The following is a 21,689-nucleotide window of genomic DNA, read 5'->3' as shown; positions in this document are numbered from 1 at the left end:
GATGGGGACTTCTCTGAGATTTTACTTGTTCAAGACCCACATGGTTGTGTCTGTTCAGCTACCTCTATAAGAAGGTCTCCTTTCTCCCAGCCGGTGTGGCTCAGTGGTTGAGCATTTACCCATGCACCAAGAGGTCTCTGGTTCGATTCCCTGCCAGGGCACATGCCCAGGTTGTGGGCCCGATCCCCAGTGGGTCATGCTGGAGGTGGCCGATTGATGCTCTCTCTCATTGATGTTTCTGTCTCTCCCTCTCCCTTCCTCTCTCTCTAAAAATCAATAAAGGGAAAAAAATTTAAAAAAAAAGAAGGTCCCATTTTCATGATGGGGGTCGGAGGTAAGACGACGTTTGAACATCGTGAGTGTTGCTTCTCAAAGTGTGGTCCCTGGATCAGCGGCACTGGCATCGGCTGGGAACTGATTAGAAAAGGAACTTCTTGGACCCGACCTCAGGCCCACTGAATCTGACTGGGCACTTTAAGGCGATTCCCAGGCGACATGTATGCTCACTGAGATCTGCGTGTCCCCGTTCCAGCAGAGGGTTCTCGGGCCCCGGCAAACATCCGCATCACCTGGAGGGCGCACACAGAGCAGATTGCTGGGCCTGCTCCCGAGTTTCTGAGTCAGTGGGTCTGGGCTGGGACCCAAGACCATTTGCACTTCTAATGGTAAAGAGCACCCTTGGAGAACCATTGCTCTCAAGGACGGAGCAAAAGCGCACCAGTGGGAACTGGTGTGGCCCGTGCTGTGTAAATGGTGGTGGCACCTGTGTGACTGGTGGGTCTTGTCCCTTTCTTTGGCTTCAGCTTCCTCCTGGGCTCAATGGGTGAATTATACTTGATGGACTAGAATCAACCTTTCTCCCACCTGATCCTTCTTTCTATTTGATTCCATCCCATCTGCAGAAGCTGATCAGAGTAATTTTCTGTGTAAAACATTCTACTTGTCTTACTGAGAATTGTCCGTTCATTCTTTTTTTTAAAAATCCTCACCCGATGACATTTTTGCATATATCTTCAGATAGAGTTGGGGGAGGGGGAGAGAGAGAGAAACATCAATATGAAAGAGACACATCCATCCAATGGTTGCCACCCACACGACCCAAACTGGGCCGGTGACAAACCGCATCCGAGGTACATGCCCTTAGCGGAAACCGAACCCCGGACCTACGGTTGGCGGACCGATGCTCTAACCGCTGAGCCAAACTGGCCAGGGCCCTTTCATTCTTCAGTGGCCCTCCATTGCGAGGTCTGCTGCTGTCTCAGGCTGCACCACGCCCCCTAGTGTTCTGTCCTGGCAGGGGCCTGCCCACATGCTTTGTGCTTCCCATCCGTTCTTTCTTAGACACACACTTGCCAGTCACTCTCTGTGCTCCTGTCGGTGGGTTAAGTGCTGTGGAATCCAAAGACGTGAGTCAACAGACACATGCACATCGTGTATTTTACATAAAACAGTAGGAACCCATTGGAACGAGGTGGAACGGTTGAGGCGTTGGCTCGCTCGTGCACTGGACGAGTGGGGCAGACACGTGGACTGCAGGAGCAGCCTGGCAGGCCCGGGCTCCACTTCCCCATGGCCCTCCCTCTGTGTGCGCTGCCCTGTGCTGCTCCGCCCTCCTCTGCTGACTCCCCGGCCACACATCTTCATCCTGTGCTTCCTTGAAGAAGGTGGGTTTCTGGAGGTCAGAGACCACATCCCTGTTGCTCGTATCCACCATTGCCTAGAACAGCCCCAGCCCGCAGACGGGCTCTGTAACGACCTTGTCCGTGCTTTGTCCCTGACAGGCACTCTGAATGGACTGACTTGGATCACGGGTTCCTCCAGAACCAGTCTGTGTGGCTTGGGTCATGAACCGTCACTAACTTGTCTAGTGTCATGAGCATGCTGCACCCTGCAGCTAGAGGTGGCCTCAGCTTCCCCAGACCCTCTGGAGGTCCTGCATGGACACTGGGAGCTTTCGTGACGGATCCTTGGAAGGCAACTGCAGTGTTCACCGCAGTCCACCTCTTTGTCTGCGACACATACTCTCCTAGTGCACGTACACTTTCGAGAACACTCCACCTTCATGCAGTACACTCCCCTCGTGGGCGGCATTGCGAGGGTACACCCGGCTACGGCTTTCTGCTCCTTACCCAGCCTTCGGGTGCTGGGAGTCCTCTTCATCTTCTCTAGATACAGCTGATGTCTCAGGCTCTGATTTGTTAAATCGTAAGCTATCTGCGCCTCAGCACACCCAATATGCACTAGTGGAGAGAGAATATGAGGACTGCAAAAATACACAAGCAAGCTAAGCAGACAAGAACACGCCCTTCCCATTTGGAAAATAGTAAAGTTGGAAAGCCGCACGAGGTCGCTGATCTGGGGTTCATAGCACTTCTGGAAGTGGGGGCCTTCCCTGGGCAGCCAGTCTGCAGTGGGATGCTTCCCTCGTCCCCTCTCTTCTCTGGCCCCTCTGACATGGACATTATGAAGGACTCCTCTCCTCAGTGCCGATTTAGCAGTTGCCTCCTATTGGATGAGGCTGGCAACTTGGGCCTGGTCTTAGGACTTGAGCAATCAAGGACTGTTGTCAGCTAAACTTGACCATGTAGGTCTCTCTGAAGACCTTAGATTTTTAGTCTATTTACTTCCCAGTTCGTGCCATGTGCCAGTAACAGCAGCCAAGAGATATTGCTGAGTCAGTCTGAAATCTGAGATTGTCTCCTAGCAACAGACCTCCTTCCTCTGCTCATTCCCTAGCCCTTAATTTTAACTTCCGCTTCCACACTGTGTCTCCTGGGGACCTCTGCTTTGGGAGGCGGAGGCCCTCCGGTCTGCTTGCTCCCTGCTTGCTGGGTCCACCCAGCTGCATCCCTACAACAGAAGGGAATGTCCTCATTGCCGGGAGAGGAGTTTATTCCCAGAGATGTTTGCATATGGTTTGGGACTCAGACTTTCTTCTGACCCCCATCTTATGTTTCCTGATGGTTCCCACCACCTGCCTTTGCTCATGCACAACAGGCCCCAGGTGACAGTAAGGTCAGGAAATCTGGGTTACAGGCCGCCAGTGGCAGGGATACCACTCCTAGCAAAACCATGTTTTCTTTCCTCTCTGCTCTCAATGGGCCACCTTGGACCCAAGGTTGTCTTTTGGGACCTTACTTTCTATGGACGGCCACAAGAAGTAGTGAGTGCATTCCCCATCCTCAGTTCTTCTCACCTGCCGTAGGCTTCGGGCCCACAGTCTGCAGCCCGAGGGACAGGAGGCAGCAGACTGACCACCCTCCTCGCCACCTTGCCGCTGGGGCGCCACAGCCCTGCTGCTCGTCCGGTTGACATCATTGTGCCAATTAGAAAAGGCTCCTCTTTCTCAAGCCACTTTACTGCCATTTGCTAGGAAGTTGTCCTGTAGAGATACAGATCTCTAGTGGCCGAGAAAGTCTGTGCCCCAGGTGGGCAGGGCGCAGTGCCCATGGCCCCGGATGGCTACAGCACACCTCTGGCTTGGTGTGTACGCCCTGCCTGACTGTAGAGTCAGGTATTCCATATCCCACTTCTGACACCAAAGCCTCGATCTCCTAGGTGCAATTGATCATAAGGTGACAGAAACTCGGATTGATCTGACTTCTAACCATGAGTGTAACTGGCTTGTTTGACGAGAAGGTGGTGTGGATTCCACGCATGGATTCACCAGGAGGCTCCACTTCCCTAGTCTCTGTAAGTTGGCTTTGTGCTCATGGTAGCAAGACGGCTGAGCCAGGTGAAGGCTGCATGTCCAGAGATCAGGCCATCTAGCTCGGCCGGGTGGCTCAGTGGTTGAGCATCAACCCTGCACCAAGAGGTTGCCGGTTTGATTCCCCGTCAGGGCACATGCCCAGGTTGTGGGCCTGATCCCCAGTGGGGGACATGCAGGAGGCAGCCAATCGATGTTCTGTCTCATCGATGTTTCTCTCTCCCTCTCCCTTCCTCTCTCTATAAAATCAATAAAGAAAAAATTAAAAAACAAAACAGAACAAAAAGATCCGGCTATCTGGAAGGAGAGAGAACACATTTCCCCAAGAGTCTTGGGAGGAGTTCTGAGTCGCACTCTTATTGGTCCTGCTTAAGTTGTATGCTCCTCTCAGCCAATCACCGTGGCCCCTGGAATTAAATGTACTGATTGGAGCTGGGAAGCTGGGGGTGGGGTCAACTTTGCAGAATCATGCAGCTCCCCAAACCCAAATCAAAGGCTTTTGGGAAGAGAGGCACACACGCTCCTGACAAAATGTAATGCTAATAATACTGATGGCTATCATTTATTATCCTGCTCTATGCATTGAATCAAATAACCTATAATGCAGGTACTATTTTTACCCCTAAATTTACTTCCATGTAAAAATAGAGGAGCAAACTGAAGTTCTTACCTAGGTCACGTGACTGCTAGGTATCAGAGGTGGATATGACCCAAAGTCCACCAGATTTCAATACTTTCTGTCTTCATCTAACTGAAGGCCAGGCCCCACCAGGAGTCAGACGGCACACTCCCGTGGGTTATTTAAAAAGGAAGTCTTTGCAGAGGTGCAGACATGGCATCAGGAAGCCACAGGGATAACACAGGTCCATGGAACTCCTAACACCGGGGGCTGGTACCACCCTTCAGTTTGAAGGGGTGAAGGGAGAGGTGGTTCCTGCGACCCGGAGAAGGGTGCCCAACAGGAGCCGTCACCTTTGCTTGAAGGTCACGGCCAGACTTTAAGGGAGAGAGCTGGGGTGGGGATAAATAGCTTAAGCCCACTGTGCTTTCCCTCCCCATCTCCTGCTGGTCCTCTCTCTGCCTGCCCCAGGCAGAAGGCAGAGCGTGGTGGCCATTGATGTGGACGGGTCAGCCTCCGGGCAGTGGTCAGGGCAGAGAAGGCTGGGCAGTGGGCCTGGAGGGGGATGAAGGGTGCCCGGCACAGGGGCAGTATGACACAGCTAAACTGTCTTAGGTAGAAGAGGTATTATAGGGGGGAGAGTCACCATGGTTTTGAGCCATTTACTGACATTAATCAGGATTTGCATTATTGCCATTTTTTACAACAGAACTACACTGTCAAGTCAGTAAAATTGACTGCTGACTTTGCCAAGGCCTTTATACATTTGATTGCAAATCTTCTTGGTAACTCTAGGAAGAAGATACTGTTATAAGCCTTATTGGACGGATGGGGAAACCGAGGCTCAGAGGGGTTAAAGGGGTGTGAAGGCTAAGAGACAGGGCTGTGGGGGCTGGTTGCTTGAGTTCAGATCCTGCCTCTGCCACTTACTCTTCGACTCCACTCCTGCTGTTTGCCTCAGTCTCCTCATCTGGAAACAGGGTAGCAGTAGTGACCACCACAGGCGGTAGTGCGTGCGCCGGAGACAAAACGCCCGGAACAGCGCCTGGAACAGAGAAGATGCTAACCGTCCGCCCTCACCGCTCGCTCACGAGGAGGCTGCCGCTGCTGAGCTGGGGTTTGAATCTGGACTCCAAAGCCAGGGAGTGCCCCCTGCTCCATATCACACGTGTGGGCCGGGCCAGTGAGGGCACACCATCAGGGGCTCCCCTGGGCTCCCCACAGTCCTGGCCAGGAGGTGGTTTATGGACTTGGGCCCAGTTCCTCATCTCTGTCCCTAATGAACCAGAGGCCAGTAGTCGGGGGCTACAGGGGCTGCAGGAAGACGCGGGGTTAGAACCGGCAGGTCACTAGGGTTGACCCTTCACCTTCTTCCCAAGGAAGGATGAGTGTGACGCGCAGGGTTTGGCACAGACACTTTGGAACACGCTGGACCTTTAAGACCAAGCAGACACTGGAGAGCTGTATGCGCAGGTGCAGTGAAGGCCCCGCCTCTCCGCGCTGTCCCACCTGCCCAAGTCACCCACCAGCTGGGCTGCTGTGCACCTCCCCTTCCTCCCCTGCCTCAGCCCTCTCTCCTAGACAAGCCAGCATTCTCGAAGAGCCCCCCAAGGCCCAGAGTGCAGGGCGGGACCCAGAGGGGCTGTTGGGCTCCAACCTGGGAGCCGACTGTCTGCACTGAACTATTTCCATTCAGGGAGTAGTCACTGTAGTTGCTGAACGCGTTCCTGGACGGGCATGATTCTTGGACCTGAAGATAGAACACTGAATGAAAAGTTAAAGAAAAAGTGATAGTAAAAAATAGTCCCCGCCCTCCCGGAGCTCACATTTTAAAAGACCTCTCCACTTGGGGGCCGGAGGACATTCGCAGCCTTTCTGGATTGTGCCGGAGTTACCGCTTCAACTAGGACACGCGTCCTGGCCTCGCTTCCTCCCACGAGCCCTCTGCTCCCCCATCCATTCCTTCCCTTCCTCCTGTCTTACCTCTTACCTTCCCTCCCTTCCCTCTTTCCCTTCTCGCAATCCTCTCCCTCCCTGCCTCTCCCTCCCTGCCGCTCCCTCCTCCTTCCTGGCCCCTCCCCCTCCCCCTGGGGCCACTCCAGGGTTGTTTTCTCTCCCTGCCCTTCCTGTCCCTGTCTTGCCTCCATGCCACCAAAGGAGACGGTAACCCACTTAACATGCTCTGGGGGTTGCCCCATGGCAGGAATGTGGGAGACAGGGGTATACAAATCATTCAATCAATTGTCCTCAGCGAAGGTGGCTTGTGTTCTCGCCCTCACTGGCCAGCGACACGTTGGTGTTGCAGCCCAGTGAGCCTGCAGCCGGGCTCCGCATGACTATCGAGTGAGTGGTCTTTCGGGGCCACAGTACTGCAGTCCTGCCCTGCCCAGTGACCCCACCTTCATCCATGCTCCCAAACCGCTGGGCCAAAATGAAAGGACGAGGCTCCTTGCTATCTGGTCAACTTCCAAAAGGAGCAAATAATAAAACCATTTATGAAGCATTTATTAGGTGCTAGGCTGTGTGCTGAGCACCTTACATGAATCTGTTCATTTGATCCCACAACAATTTCTTGCGGTAGGGGCTCTTTCCCCCCGGTCTGCAATGCAGGCATTCTGGCTTGTAAATGGAAGAGCAGGATTTGAACGCAGGACGCTGTGCTTCTAACTACTACCCCACACTGCCCCTACTGCCGTACTTGTTCAGTTAGCATATCCTACCTTGTCACCGCTGCAAAGGGCCCTGTTGCCCATTTGCTCTGTCCCCTTTATTATAAATATGCTGGTTTGGGGTTCAAAGAAAGAGGGCGACTTGCATGGTCACCCATGGGGCCAGCATGAGCTGGGACTCACTCTGCCTGGCCACGACCACTTTCTCCGCAGCATGAAAATGCAGGTGAGCCTCCCTGCATACGGACTTGTCTTTTGAAGAGGAGGAAAGAGGGCAGGTGGTTGTGGCTGCCGCTCAGGTGTGAGCTGGAAGTTTTCTTCTCATCTGTCACAGGAGGGCATTGGGGCAAAGGCTTCACAGAGCGAAGCCACTCTGAAGCTGGGGCCTGGGAGGGGCGTCTGGGCTGGCAGACCTTTGGGGGCGCGGCCGTGTGACCCTGCGGGAAACACAGGGGTATATCTGCCTGTTTACTCAGATGCTCAGCCACAGGAGTGCCAGGCCTGGGGGGTTAGTGCGGCTTTGAGTTGATGCTTAAATTTTGTGTTTAATAAAAAAAAAAAAAAACAGCCTGAACAAGTCAGCCTCAGGGGGTCTTTCAGGCCTGGCGTTAGCAGGGGCAGACGAGACACTCTGCAGACTTCTGTGGGTCAGGCGGGTCACGGGTCCTGCAGGGCAGGAGGCTTTGCGCTCACCCCCTTCTCCCCCCCGCCCCCAGCTGGCCAGGCTGGGTAGGCACCTCCAGGCTCGCCCTCATGTGAGAACCTCCAGATGGCCCAGCGTCTCGGGGTGGGGGCTGGTGCCAGTCCTGGAAGGAAAGTGGGGGCCAGCAGGTGCTTCCCCAGGATGTGCTAGCACAGGGTGGGCATGCCAGGCCCCAGCCTCTCTGTGGCTTATAGGCTGAGCACTGGAGCCTCGCAGCAAGCATTTGCCACACCGAGCACAAGGACAGGTGGCTCTCAGTGGCCCAGGTGGAGCCTGCCTCTCGGACCTGTCCCTTCACTGGTACAGTAAGTGCCCAGACAGGGGAGCCCCGACGCCTGCAGCTACTTCCCGCTCAGAACCTGACCCATAATCATAATCCCTTTCCTTTGATTCTCTCTGCGAAGACAGCAACATTCCGCGAGGCTTCGAGCTGGAAAAAAGCACCGGGTAGAGCTTAAGAGATTTATAAACACGGTGAAAAATCACAGGCTTGTTTTCCCACAGCTCCTGTCCCTAGGTGAGTGGAGGGAGGAGGGGAGAGAGGACAGCTGTGCTCAGAGGGTGGGAGTCTGAAGTAGCGGTGGGGAGGATACAGATGTGCAAACACCTGGGTGTGCATGGACCAGAAGCTGAATGGAAGCCAAGAATATGACTCAGCTGCCGAAAACCTAGCTAATGGTCTCTGGCGGCGATGAGCGAGGTATACACACCTGGGTGGGTATGTATCATATGCAGGTGCCCACAGCTTCATCCAGAAAGGATTTATGGGACTGGTGTAAACAGGAAAACTGGAATGAGAGGGACAGTTGTCCTTCCGGACTCTGTGCTGATGGGCAGGGGCCCAATAAGCTGTGGAGATGCCCACTCATCGGCGGGGAACAGATGTGTGGTCTTCTCAGTGTGCCTGATGATGTCTGAAGGTCTGCCATTCAAGATTAACTGAAAAAATCCCAGCTGCCAGGGGCTCTAGAGGTCACGAGACCCAACCACCTACTTGGTAATGGTTTGCTGCCCACTTTGCAGGTGAGTCAGCTAAGTGGCACGGTGGGGGACTGGGGACCAGCACCCATTCACTTTGCAGCCCCGACTCTGTCTGCAGGGAGCTTTGGTGTGCGATGCCCTCGGGGAAGACGTGGGCATGTGGCTTTGCGAGCAACAGCTCCTGCTGCGTCCGTCCACAGGGCCTAGGGGACTCCTCCCAGGCGCAGAGGACAGCTGGGGGAGCCCACCATTGGGGATCTCACGTTCTGGCTGGAGCTAAGAGGCCAGGGGTACCAGGCCAGCTTCACCTGTGGAAGGAAGCAAGGTGTGGTCCCCGTTGGGACAGGCCTGATGGATACAGAGCTGAACGAAGAAGTCTTCTTATTTGTTTATATTTTTGATGTTCCTTTTAGCATCAGTGCAGCTCAGAGGCCAAGTTGTGCAGGGTCCCTGTTGGTGGCCTGGGTGGTGGACATTTCCTGGTTGGACAGTGAGGAAGCCACAGCCGGGGCTGCGGGCCAAGGCGGGGCCGGTGCCCAGTGCCCGGTGGCCCAGCGCTCTGCAGAGGCTGCTAGAACTTTCTGAAGGGCTCCCCGTGGCTGCCGATGCCCTGTAGCGCCGGCCGCCCACCCATCTGCCTGCTGCCCCCACTTCTTCCCTCCTCCTGGCCAGCTCTGCCTGGGCTGCATCCCAATGACCCCTGCTGCCACCGAATCTCTCTGGGCTCAGCTTTCCTAATTGGAAAATTCACAGCCGGCATCTCACGGGAAGGCAGGCGATGGTCTAGGAGCCTGGGGAGCTCACTGCAGAGTGGGGCTTCCTTCCCTCTCTCTCTCCCTCTCATGTTAGAATTGATGAGGGTGCGCCTGCAGCAAGCATGCAGGCCAGAGCAGCCGCCGCCTGGAAATGGGGTGTGCACGTGCATACGTGTGTACGTGTATGTACACGTGTGCATGCATGTGTTTGAAGGACCAGGTCTCTAGACTCATGTCCACATGACTGTGAGAGTGTGGGTGGCAGAGTCCCTGCAGATGGCTAAGTGGCTGGAGAGGCCTGCGGGATGTGACGTGTGCCCACATGTGACACTGCCTTGTGCATGTACATGCGTGCGTGTGCGTGTATAGGCGTCCTTAGCTGCACGTTTTCTTCTCTGTAGGTATTTGCGTGCCTGTCTGGGTCCCACGCACAGGGTGAGCCTCTGGGGGCCTGTGCTGCAGTGTCTGATGGGTGCACGTGATGAGTCACACAGTGAAAATCTCTCTGTGGTCAGAAGCCAACTGTCAGGCGTGTGTCTGTGGGGGTGGCGGTGCTGGAGGATGGAGGCGTGGCTGCCCTGGCCAGGCCCACGTTTCAGCAGAGCTGTTTCCCAGCATCTTCTGCAAGTGAGAACATCCCCAATCATTGAAGCTGAGACCCGTCACCGATGCCTGTGGTGAGCTGGGGGCCTTGCCAGTGGGCTCTGTCCCCCTGGGCCCTGCCCCACACCCTGAGCTTTCTCTCTGTCATCTTTACTCTCTGGGTGGACAGAGGAGGCTCCTGGGGGCTCCCCCGCACTGTCAGCACCCAGAGTGTCTGACCCTATCATTGCCCTCACCCCCACCACATCCCATCCTGGACCCCAGGAATACCCTTTCCCCAGGGGCCCTGTCACTGTGACCCCTCCATGGAACCCGGACCTATGAGGACCAAAGAAAGACCTCCGAGAGCTCCTACTATCCCCCAGGGGACATGTTCTCAGCGATGTACTTGCTCCTGGTGGGTGGGGGTGGGGGCTGGCACAGATCGGTCCTCTGGGGGAACACGAGGTGAATTAATGAATGAATGGAGAGGTGTGTCAGACACAGCCACACTGCTGGTCAGGGAGGTGTCCCCTGGCACAGGTTGTGGGGGAGAACATTTGGGGTTCCAGGCTGTGCACCAGCATTACTTGGGAGAGTTCAGGCTCAGCAGGACCTCCCCAGGCTGACGTGGCCGTGCACTGCAGGCAGCCCGGGGCCTGCAGCTGGCTGGCCCGGGAAGTGGCCAGGCCGCGACGGTTGTACCAGTGACGTGGGGGGCTGGTGCAGAGTTGGGGCTCACCCTGTGTCTGTGCCGGCTCTGGGTGCACACCACCCTGCTGCTGCAGGATGCGGGGGAAGCAGGCATCCTGGACATAGCACCGGCCCAGAGCCCACAGGTGCCCATCTTCCCTTCCTTCCGATCCCAGCGGCCTCCTGCGGCCTCAGACAGGTGCACCCCTTGGGGCCCCAGAGGGAGCTGGGGAAGGACTTTAATCTGTGGACTGCTGTTCCCATCTGGAGAGGTGTTTCCCATCTGGGCTCCACAGACCTGCTGCGCGCCCGGGCCTCGGGGGTAGAGGTGTGCCATGTCCCCAGGAGAGCACGCTCCCTCCAGCCCCCAGGGAGCCGCCCTCCCAGCCAAGAGGGAAAGAAACATCATGCTCTGCAGCAGGCGCAGCCTTGCTCCGAGTTTCTTTCATGATGAAAATACCATTATGTTTTCTGCTCTCAACATCACGGAGGCAGAGGCAGCCGGCAGCCCCTCCGGGCAACATCCTCCTTCCCCACACTGCCAGGCACAGCTGAGCCACAGACAAACCTCTCATCCTGAAGCTCGCTGGCTGTCTCTCCTCCCCGGGGAGGCACCTGGAGGAGGGAGATGCTCGGGAGTCGGGCAGGACCTGCGGGTCTGGTGCGGGGGCCCAACAGGAAGAGGTTCGATCTTCACAGAAGCCTGGGGTCCAGAGGGAGCTTAGGTCCAATCTGCCATTCTGCAGGTAGAACACCTGAACCGAGGAGGGATGGGCTCCCGCAAGGTCCCCCAGCAGCTCATAATTGTCAACACTTACGTAATGACACTGATCAAGTGTCAGGGACTGCTCTGAGCATTTCTCTGGAGTGACGCCATCAGGTGTGAGGAGGAAACTGAGGCACAGCAGATGGAGGTGGTGCGGTCGGTCTGTGGGTGGATATCTCTGCCCGTGGCGTAGCCCCTCCCCCAGTGAACCCTGAATGGCAGCTCCTGAGGGCGGGGATTCTGTTTTGTATCCACAGCTCCCAGGATGCACCTGGCCCATAGCAAGTGCTCAGAGGTATTTACTGAATAACTGAGTGAACTGAAGCTGGGGACTCCCCGGGCTGCTGAGTGGCCTGTCCTCCGTGCTGGGGACTCCCCGTCTTCCTTCCTCAGTTGTCCACACGGTTAGGACTGGCTCAGCGGAGCCTTGGCAGTGGCTGTCAGGAAAGGGACGTCGAGATGACTAGAGTCGGGGAAATGGTACCTCTGGGGCAGCCCTGACAGGATGGGGGTCAGTGACCCCTGAACAGGGAAGGCAACCTCAGAGCTGTTTGGGAAGGCTTGAGCTATGTGGTGACAGCTGTCCATCGGCCTGTGCCGTCCGAGGTCTGGTTCTGGGTGGGTTCCGGAGAGAGACGGGGGGGGGGTCTCCCTGGACAGGTCTGGGGCTGCGGAGGGGTGGGGGGTGGGGTGAGTGTTGGCTGTCAGCTGCTCTGTGTCATTGGGGCTGGAGGAACCTGGAGAGAGCCCCAGACTCAACCACAGGGGCACACGCGGGGCGGGAACAGGGAGACGTGTTTGCCTCGGGTGCAAAATGTGAGCGGATAGTAAGGTAACTGAGATAACCTTTTTAATGCACTATTTCTTTGAAAAAATGGATGCAGACATTTATGAGCCAAACATGACAGGATCTGACACTATGCTTGTATAACCGCCTCGCTCCCCTCCCGCTAGCCCAGTCCTGGGCCTGACACAGAGCCAACCGGTGTCGCCGAGACTGGGGTGGGGGCAGGGTTGTCATGAGGGGCCGCACTGTGTCAGAGGCCGGGGATGGGGTGGAATGCGTCTGGGGAGGCTCTGGAGAGAGCTGTAGTTTGGGGGAGGTGGGGCCGGGGTTGGGGTGATGGGTGTTAAGATCGGAGGCGGTGAGCACTAGGGAGGGAGGCCAGAGTGGCCGAGCACCTGCTGGAAAGGAGGGAAGGGCTGTGGAGGGGACGGTTCCTGCTAAACCGGGCTCCTCCACCTAATTGGGCGCATTGTGTTTATGATAATTCACTGGAGTATAGAAACCCTGCGTGGTGGGCATCGTCCTCCCGGGTAATGAGCTGTCAGAGGGAAGGCCGTGGGTGGCGGGGCCTGCAGAGGGAGTGTGGAGGGCAGGCCCGGGCTGGGGCCAGCCCGTGGGACCCAGGGCTCTCCATCACCCCGCCCTCCCTTCCCTCCCTCCCTCCCTCCCCTCTCCATGGCCTTTCACTCGCTGCCCCTCCGGAGCACTGAATGTCCAGGGCTTAGGTAATTGTTTCTCCTGTTACCCTTTCTCAGAACAGCAAAGACAGAAATGAACGAGGCGGGCCCTTCCCTTAGCACCCCAAAGCACAGGGTGGGGAGAGGCAGGGAGTGGGCCTCCCCGGAGGGTCTTCCCTCCATAATCCTCCAGCCCGAGCAAGGTGAAGCTGGAGCCCCAGGGAAGATGATGGCGCAGAGGGGGCGCATGGCCTGCACGCTCCTGCCCCCCCAGGGGTGTGAGCTCTCCTATTGCAGCTGGAGGGGGGCAGGTCGGCAGTAGTTGGGGTTCTCTTGGCATGCTCTGCCAACGGGTGGGTGCTGGGGAGCAGCATCATGCGTTCGCCGCCCCCCATCAGGTGTGGCTCAGGATCAGGAGAGACGTGAAGAAGGTGGGGCCACAGAGGGGCTGGAGTGGTCAGGGATGCTTCCTGGAGGAGGGGGCACTCGAGATGGGCCTTGTTTTTAGCTCTGATAGCAGCCCCCCACCCCTCAGTTCCATGGCACTTGCTCCTTGGGAACTCCCTTGTTTGGGTTTTCATTCTCGGCTCACATTCTGGCCACATGGGGTGTGACATGGTGGGGGCATGCCTGGAACATGGCCGCGGCCCCAGGAGAGAGGGGCTGTGCACCCAGTGAATTTTCCTCCTGCGCGGACCGTGCTCAGGTTCCTGCCCTCGTGGACGTAACACAGCCAGGGCGACGAGCCCTGCTCTGTACAGCAGGTTGTGCTAGAAGGTGCTCTAGCGCTAGCAGTGTTCAAGGTAGTGAGCTCTCTGTCCCTGGAAGCAATTAAGCACGCAATGATGATCAGATTCCCTAGGTCCAAAACTCAATTCTGGCCGTATGCGTTTCATAACCTTTGGTGGTTATGTCATCTCTCTGTGCCCCAGCGTCTTCCTCTGGGAAACGGGATAGTCACACCTCCCTCCAGTGTCGTGAGGCTCAGGACGGCTGGTGCGTGGAAGCCAGGAGAGCATGCTGCACGTGTAATCCCGCCATCAGTGGTGTCTACACACAGTGGTCACCGCTTATATGGTTGTCAACTAGGGTGCGCTCTGCCCGGGCACAGATGACATTCAAAGCCTCCGGGCTCCGTCAGACCCAAGTCCCTGGCTGCATAGCTGCCTCGCCTGGCAGGGCTTCTCCCGGCCTCCTGCCCTCCCAGGAGCCGGGGCTGCTGCCGCCCTGGGGAGCAGGCCTGGACTCCCCGGCACCACCCTCCGGCTACTGGTCCCAGCCTGGAGCTGGCTCCTGTCCGTCTTCCCTTGGTCTTCGCCGCAGACCCAGGCCCTTCGGCCTCACCACCGGGTCTTTCCGTTTTTCTAACACAGTGCAGCTGAGGACAGTGTATCCACGCTAGTCTCACTGTGTTTAGTTCGGAACACAGAAGGTCACATCCTGACCTTGGGGAGCAGTTAACATGAATGTAGTACAGCTCCCAGCTGTGCTCTGAGGGAGGCGCGCTCCTCTCCCAGACTGGAAGCCCCCCGAAAACAGGTTATTTCCAGCCCTCAGCCTGGGCTCGCTGAGGGCAGGGCCCTGTCTCCCCTCGGACTGGGAGCTCCCCAAGGACACCCTCCCCCAGCAGCATCCCAGCGAACCCTCCAGCCCTCCTGCCTCTGCTTGGAGAGATCCCTCCGTGAAAGGTCCCAGGCTGCTGGCGCCTGACCTCACACTCCCTCTTCCCCCCTTCTCCCCTGACTCCTCCATCCTGGGCCTGTGGTTTCTTCCTAGCATCCCGACCTGGGCCAGGCCCATCTGTCTCCGCTTCGCTGAGCCAGCTGCAAAAGCAGGTCACCCTCCCTCTCCTTGTCTTCTCGTCCCCTTTCCCTAATCGAATTATTTCTCCTCTGCCTGTGCCCGTCAGTTGAAGCTGGGACCGAGCGGGATCTCTACAGTGACTGAAAACAGCCAGTACAGGGATGAGGTGGAATAATAAGAGTCTTGATGCAAAATCAGCAAAGTGTGGGATCTCCGCCCTTTGCTGCCCTGCCTCCCGCCCGCACTGCCCGAGGCTGGCTGCGGGGCTCAGCAGTAATCCCCGTGTTAGCGGGGTCTGCAGCGGTGCAGGGGTGCAGGAGGCGGGCGCCTTGCGCACACTCTGGCTACTTCCAAGGGGCTGAAGGATGGGGGATCGGTGGGGACAGTCGGTGGTTAATACAGTCGGGTCAAATCTCAAGTGTCATGGGCCCCAGGGGAAGGCCTTCAGGCCCCAGGCAGTTCCTGTCCACCCCCGGGACACAAGCGCTACAGCAGGGACAGTCCAGGCCCTGCCCCTTCGTCCTCTCCGGAACTTCGGGTTCAGTTAGCAGCCTGGCTTTCAGGCCGCCCTCTGCTCTCCCCAGCATGAGGGCACAGCTGCCCGCCTCCTTCCTCCGGGGAACAATCATAACAGTCATGATATGGCGATGATACCAATCGCGCAGCCTAGATCTCAGTGCTCAAAACGCGTCCCAAAGGGCATCTCAGGCGGGTGGCCGAGCATCAGAGACCTCAAGAGGTTTGTTCACGAACACACAGCGAGGCGGCGGCACCAAGTCCCCTTCCCTGGGCCCGTCTTGCTTTCTGGGGTGACACGGAGACCCCAGGCCTGAGCCAGGCTGCCCGAGGGAGGTGGACGAGATGGTGATCAGCAGCCTGGGCTGTGGAGTCAGGCAGAGCTGGGTCCCAATCCCAGCCCAGCCCTCTCTGTGTGGGCCCTAGCGAGTTACATTGTTGCCCTGAGCCTGAGTTCCCTGGTCTGTGAAATAGCACAGCCCTACTTCTCTCCCGGGTTCTAGAAGATGCGCGCAGGGCCTGGCTCTTGGTGTCTGGCTCCTCTTGGGCTTGTCTGAGAGCACCATTGCCCCTTCCTCCTCCTCCTCAGACCCAGCCAGGTGGCCCAGAGCCTCTGTCCAGGGTCCTAAGGAGAGGGGCGGGCGAAGAAATGGCCATCCCTTCCGCACAGCCGTCCTACCCGTCCGCACGCACTTTCTTAGTCAACGCTCATGATACCTTTATGAAAACTTAAATGCAAAGCATCACGATTAATTACAAGCATCGTGTATTTTTTTTTCTTGGAAAGGATTAGAAAGTGCAATTTTTTTAACCTAACAAACGACTATAGTTGTAGCACAGGTTTCCCCCTCTATTGTGAAAACGGTGGTACATCTAATTAATCTTCTGAATAAATAAATGTATATATATACAGATACACACACGTAGGAATGCACACATTTGGTTGCATTTACATGCGTTTGTTACATAATTAAATCAAGTGCTAGTTTTAATGGGCGTTACCTACTTTAACTGAGGAAACAAGAGTAGTGGATAATTTTATTAAAATCATATTTGACTTGCAAATGCAGTCAGAACTTTTTAGACAATTCACAGATAATTTATTCTTATCTGGTGCTGATTTGGAGACCGGGAACAGTTTGAAGCTTGAGAACCTGAGCGCACGCAGGCAGCCAAATGGTTTAGCAGGTCCTCGCTGCCCTCCGGCCTCCACTTGGCCCCCCGCTGCCTCACTGGCACGTGGCACAGCTGAAGCCGTCACCTGGCACCGTCTCTCAGCGGAGGGAGCTGAAGGCATCACAGATGCACAACTGAAGGTTCACCATAAAGCCTTTCGTGTTAGTCCAATGTTTAAAAAAATGCATGATTATTATGAAGCCCACTGTCCAGGAGGGGGAACTGAGGCACAGGGACATTACCCAGGTGACTTCAGAGCCTGCCCATCTCAGCGACATACCAGGGTTCTCAGGGACAAGGAAACAGAGCTAACACTGAGCTCCCGGGCTCCCAACCCCCTTTGATGTTTAGAAAGTGGTTCCCACCACAGTTTTGCAGTTCAGACGGCCCCGGCCCAGCATTTACCAGCTGTGTCACCAAGGGCGAGCTACTCGGTCCCTCTGTGCCTCAGTTTTCTCATCTAAAAAATGGGGATAATCGTTAAAGAACACTTATATCATGAAAATTAAATGAGCTCGTCCATGCAAAGAACTTAAAATAGGGCCTGGCGAATTCTAGGTGCTCAGAGCATTCGACTATTCATTCGATCAGCACAGAGACGTTGGTATAAATAGGCCCTGATGCTCCTGCACACCTTGCTCTCCTCTCTCCTTCCTCAGTCCAGGCTGTGCTGAGGTCCGTGCCTTGGCTTCCAGTCACCCCTTTTCTCCACAACATGCTTCTTGTGATGCAGCCACCTGATCTTCCTGCAGTGCAGAGCTGTTTGCCAAGTCTCCTCCATGAGGATATCAGGTCTCCTTTGATGTGTGTTCACAGAAGGAACATTCTGCCCTCGGCCCCGGGGCATTCGGGACAGGCTGGCAGACCTGACGGGGAAGCTGCACCATCTCGGTGCAGGTGAGGGTGGGAGGGAGCTTGGTGTTTTCTACAATAGTCAGTAATTGACAGAAAGGATTATGTGAGGTTTCTTTAGGGGAGGGGACGTCGGACTCTGTGTGTGTGTGTGTGTGTGTGTGTGTGTGTTTTGAGCAAGAGAGAAGTAAAGTAGAAAACATCCCACTCGTATACTTTTTAGAGCAGGGAACAGATAAAAAAATTCAGTTGGTACAATGAGTAATAGAAAATGTATTTTGGTTCTGTATTATGTCCAGTTGAGGGAAAGAGAAAGAAAGGACCAGGAGATGGAGAAAAGGAGAGAGAGAGGGAGAGAGGAACAACAAAATGGAGACCCGCTAGGAGAACCAAGTCCACGGTCACTAACATCCCAGGAAGTCCCCAGAAACACCCTCCTGTTGAGGGAGCTGAAGATTCCGCCGCTAAAGACCTTTGGTGGTCCGGCGGTCTGGCGCGTCGTTCAGCCTAGGCGCCCGTCACCTCGCGGTACTTGACCTGCAGGCCCGCGCGTGAGCCGAGGACTTGATTAAGCCTCAGGCTGGCGGCTCCTCTGCTGTCGAGTTGTGAGTCCTCCTGTGTGGTGCTCTGTACCCACCTGCCCGCCGGGCTCGAGGTTCGACAGACAGGGCGCCGCCCTTAATGAGTTCCCAGCCCGGCTGGAGAGGCAGACATGTAAATAACGATTATAATAAAAGCCAGGCTGCTATAATTACTATAATAAAAGTTCAGATAAAGTGCAGGGAGGAAGGATTAATTAGTTCTGACTGGGAAATCCGCACTGCTTTGTAGGGAGTAGCTGGCGACACATCCTGGAGAAGACCCGGGGTCCCGGGCACGCTGGGCAGGGGCCGGGATGGGAGCATGGGTTCTGCTCCAGGGGGCTTGGATTTAGGCTCTGATTGTGCCCCCGGCTGGCTGTGTGCACCTTTGGGCAGGTGACTTCACCTCTCTGTGCCTGCTTCTGTGGAGGGAGAATGATGGCACATGTCTCATAGGGCTATCGCATGAGAAGCAAAGCCTGTGACACTGTCCTGTGAAATATAAACTCACGAACGAATGTAAACAAGTCACTCTGGGGCATGGTTGTCGTAGCGTGACCGTGACCACCAGGTCCATGCCACACTGTGAGACCCTGAGCGGGACGGCTGCATGGAGCTGCAGGCTCGGCGGCATTGCCAGCCTCCCTGGACCTCGGGTCTGCAAGGGCCTCGGTGGCCTTCGAGCAGTGAGGGTCCTCTCCGGCCCTTTGGTGGGAGGTGGGCTGGAGACACCCAGCCACGTGGACATTTGAGAGGTGTGTGTCAGCTTCTGTGCCGCGGCAGCTGGGCCCAGGCTGTCAGCCACCGCAGGACGAATGCACCTTGCCCCGGGGGGGGCCCGTCCACCCCCCCAGCACCTTGGGAGTGGATACAAGGTGGTCTTAGTCAGGCGTGAGCACGGTGAGCTGCCATGAACGAGAGGTCATCCCGGCCGACCCTGGGACCTGATGACCCCAAGTAGGGCTAGCCTGTTCTCTGCCTCAAACTGCCCACGGGGAGAGAATTTCAGACACCTCCCGAGTGCCGGGCATGTCGTGGGCCCACAGCAACACTTGGGCGACTTGCTGAGGGCGCCATGTGTAGCAGTGCCCGGAGTGGGGTCACTGGGGGAACTTTGGGGATGAGATTGGAAAGGAAGGGGAGGCCGGAATTCAACCTGGATCGTGCCACGTGTATCGAGCACGGACATGTGCCCGGAGCTGGGGGCCTGCTGGGCGGAGACACAGGCACCTGCCTGCCCCTGCTCATAGGTTCCCGCTTGGCGACATGGCATTAGGTGCTAGGGACTGTAGGGTCTTGAGAGAAAGTGGCCTCCACAGGTGTGTGTTAGGACACCCTGCTGACACACGGAGGCCGGGAGGGCGAGGGTGGCCGGTACCGGCTCAGGCAGCCCAGGCAGGAGGTAAGGAGGGCAGAAGGCAGGCAGAGGCCGTGCAGCTGGAGAGGAAGGGAGGGACTAACCCTATTATGTAAGTAGAGTGAGCGGGAGCCACAGCCCGGGAAGCAGTCTCGTAAACAAAAAACTGGCACACAGATAAGATGCTCCTTAGAGGGGAAGGAGCAGGAGGGAGGCGTCAAACACAGCTTCTAGGGCAACGCAATTCTCCTACTTGCTGTCGGCAGAATTGACTACAACCATCTACGTGTGTCATCTGTGACTGGCCACTGCCTCCTACATGTACACGCGGCGGAAATGCACACCTCTGTCCCCGGAAGATGTGTTCTCAGGTGTTCACAATAGCCCGAGGGCACACTGCCCAGTGCTGACCAGCCGTGGGGAGGAGAGGGGCGCAGGAGCACGAGGGGTCCAAAGTCCGTCACACTCCACGTGGGGCCTCGCACCATCATCTCCCGAACGTGTGACAAAGCCAGACATACAGAATGAGGACGGCAGGATCCCACTTGCGTACGTCACACAGACATGGCCTGTCTGTGGTGACAGAATCCGAATGGTAGTTGCCCAGTGTGGGGACTGGGGGGCACCCAGGGGCTTCTAGGGTCCCTGGTTGTTGTTTCTCGAGATGAGCGCCTGTTGCAGGTGTTTATTTTGTGCAATTTCATTGAGCTCATCATATGTGAACTCCGTCTACTCCCCCGGTGGATTATGGTTTGCAGCAAACAGGTCAGGAGTGTTCAAGGCCAGGATCGCAAAGGGAGCGGCAGGGCTGACGCAGAGGGGTTTGGTTTGGACAGGTCGAGTTTAGGGGGGGGTCAGGGCAGGTGTGTGATGGGGGCTCCGGCCAGGGAGAGGGCAGGAGGGGGGACTGTCAGTCAGCCAGCTGCAGAGTAGGGGCAGGTCACCCAGGGGCACTGGCACAGCAGAGGGTGGGGCTTCTGGGGAGCACTGGGGTTCAAGGGCAAGTAGAGGAGGTGATCCTCAAAGGCAGCTGGGACAGGGTGGTCTGAGGGAGCGGATAAACCCAGGAGGGAAGGGGTGGTCAGTAGGGTCCGGGTTGCAAAGAGGCCACACGTTGTGGTTCTGACCACCACCGTCACAGCCTCCATCATGGTCCCTTGACCCTCACCTTCCTCCAGCCGGTGCGAATGAGCTCAGTCACCGTCACAGCCTCCATCATGGTCCCTTGACCCTCACCTTCCTCCAGCCGGTGCGAATGAGCTCAGTCACCGTCACAGCCTCCATCATGGTCCCTTGACCCTCACCTTCCTCCAGCCGGTGCGAATGAGCTCAGTCACTGCCCTGCTCCAGCCTCGCTGCCCCCACCCTCACCCTGCCCTTCTGCACGTCTGGGGCTGCCCCCCGGCTCTGCCCCGTGCCTGCGCAGATCGTCCCAGCCCCAGGGACGAGCTTCCCACTCATTCCTTTACACCTCACCTGTCTGTCTGAGCCACCGAGGAAGGTGAGGACCCCGGGCAGGCTTGTATGTTTATGTCGGGTGGCCCAGAGCGCAGGGTCGGGGTGGAGCAGGCATCTGAGGTGGCAGAGAGTGTCTGTCTGGACTTCAGTTCCTCAGTGTGGAGCACCAGAGCCACCGTCTCCTTGCACATTTCTCCACACATGTACCCACCAGGACCACATGTACCATCGAACCAGGGAAAAGGGGGAAGATTTGCAAGCAAGTGAAAATCGATGCCTCCATTTGGGTAGCTATGGTATGAAACTAGGCAGTTGAGAAAGAGTAAGAATCCCTCAGTTCGAGTAATCACAATAGCTGCCGTTCACTGAATCCCACTGTGTGCCAGGCACTGGGCTGAGCATGTGGCCTGATTGTCACATCTACCCTGGGGGGGGGGGGTGTGATTACTCCCACTTCACACCTGGGGGGATGAAGGCACAGAGAGAGGTTCACTCCTTGCCCAAAGCGACTCAGCTCGTCAGTGACAGACAGGGCATCTGAACCCGGACAGTGAAACTGTCCCCCCCTCGTGAACCATTGGTGATGTGAGCACAAGGATCCATGGCAGAAACTGACCCTCATCCACATCTGCAGACCCTCCCCAGGCCCTTTATTTTGGGTTCAAAATGTACTACTTGATGGCTCGGCAGCAGATTTATTTCTTTTCTTTATTCCATTTGGTTTAAGCAAATATTAAGATGAGTTACATTTTTCTTAAGCTGACATTGACTGATGGCAGGATACACGGTAGGCAGCTTGGTCCACACTTTTAGGAGGGAGATAAATGTGTGTCTTACAGCCACTGCCGTAAGACTGGCACCGAGCCCCCAACTCACTCCTCTCACCGATGCCGTGGGAATTTCAGTTTCTGTCATGATTGGGATCTTCCAGGGCCTACTCAGCCCAGGGTTATGCAAAGGTCCTGGGGTCTTTGGAAGCGCTGACTGATCTCCAACCACTTCACA

At 56.4% G+C, this 21,689-nt stretch overlaps 1 protein-coding gene across 1 annotated transcript in view; it reads left to right on the top strand.

Moving 5' to 3' along the window:
• Positions 1–21,689, top strand: part of LRFN2 (leucine rich repeat and fibronectin type III domain containing 2) — a 181,021-nt gene that overhangs the window by 31,569 nt on the left and 127,763 nt on the right. The gene's annotated exons all lie outside the window — the stretch shown is intronic.

Source organism: Molossus molossus, unplaced genomic scaffold (genome assembly GCF_014108415.1).
Source record: "Molossus molossus isolate mMolMol1 unplaced genomic scaffold, mMolMol1.p scaffold_m16_p_8, whole genome shotgun sequence".
In the NCBI taxonomy this organism is placed as follows: domain Eukaryota; kingdom Metazoa; phylum Chordata; class Mammalia; order Chiroptera; family Molossidae; genus Molossus; species Molossus molossus.
This window is presented reverse-complemented; position numbering and strand designations above follow the sequence as displayed.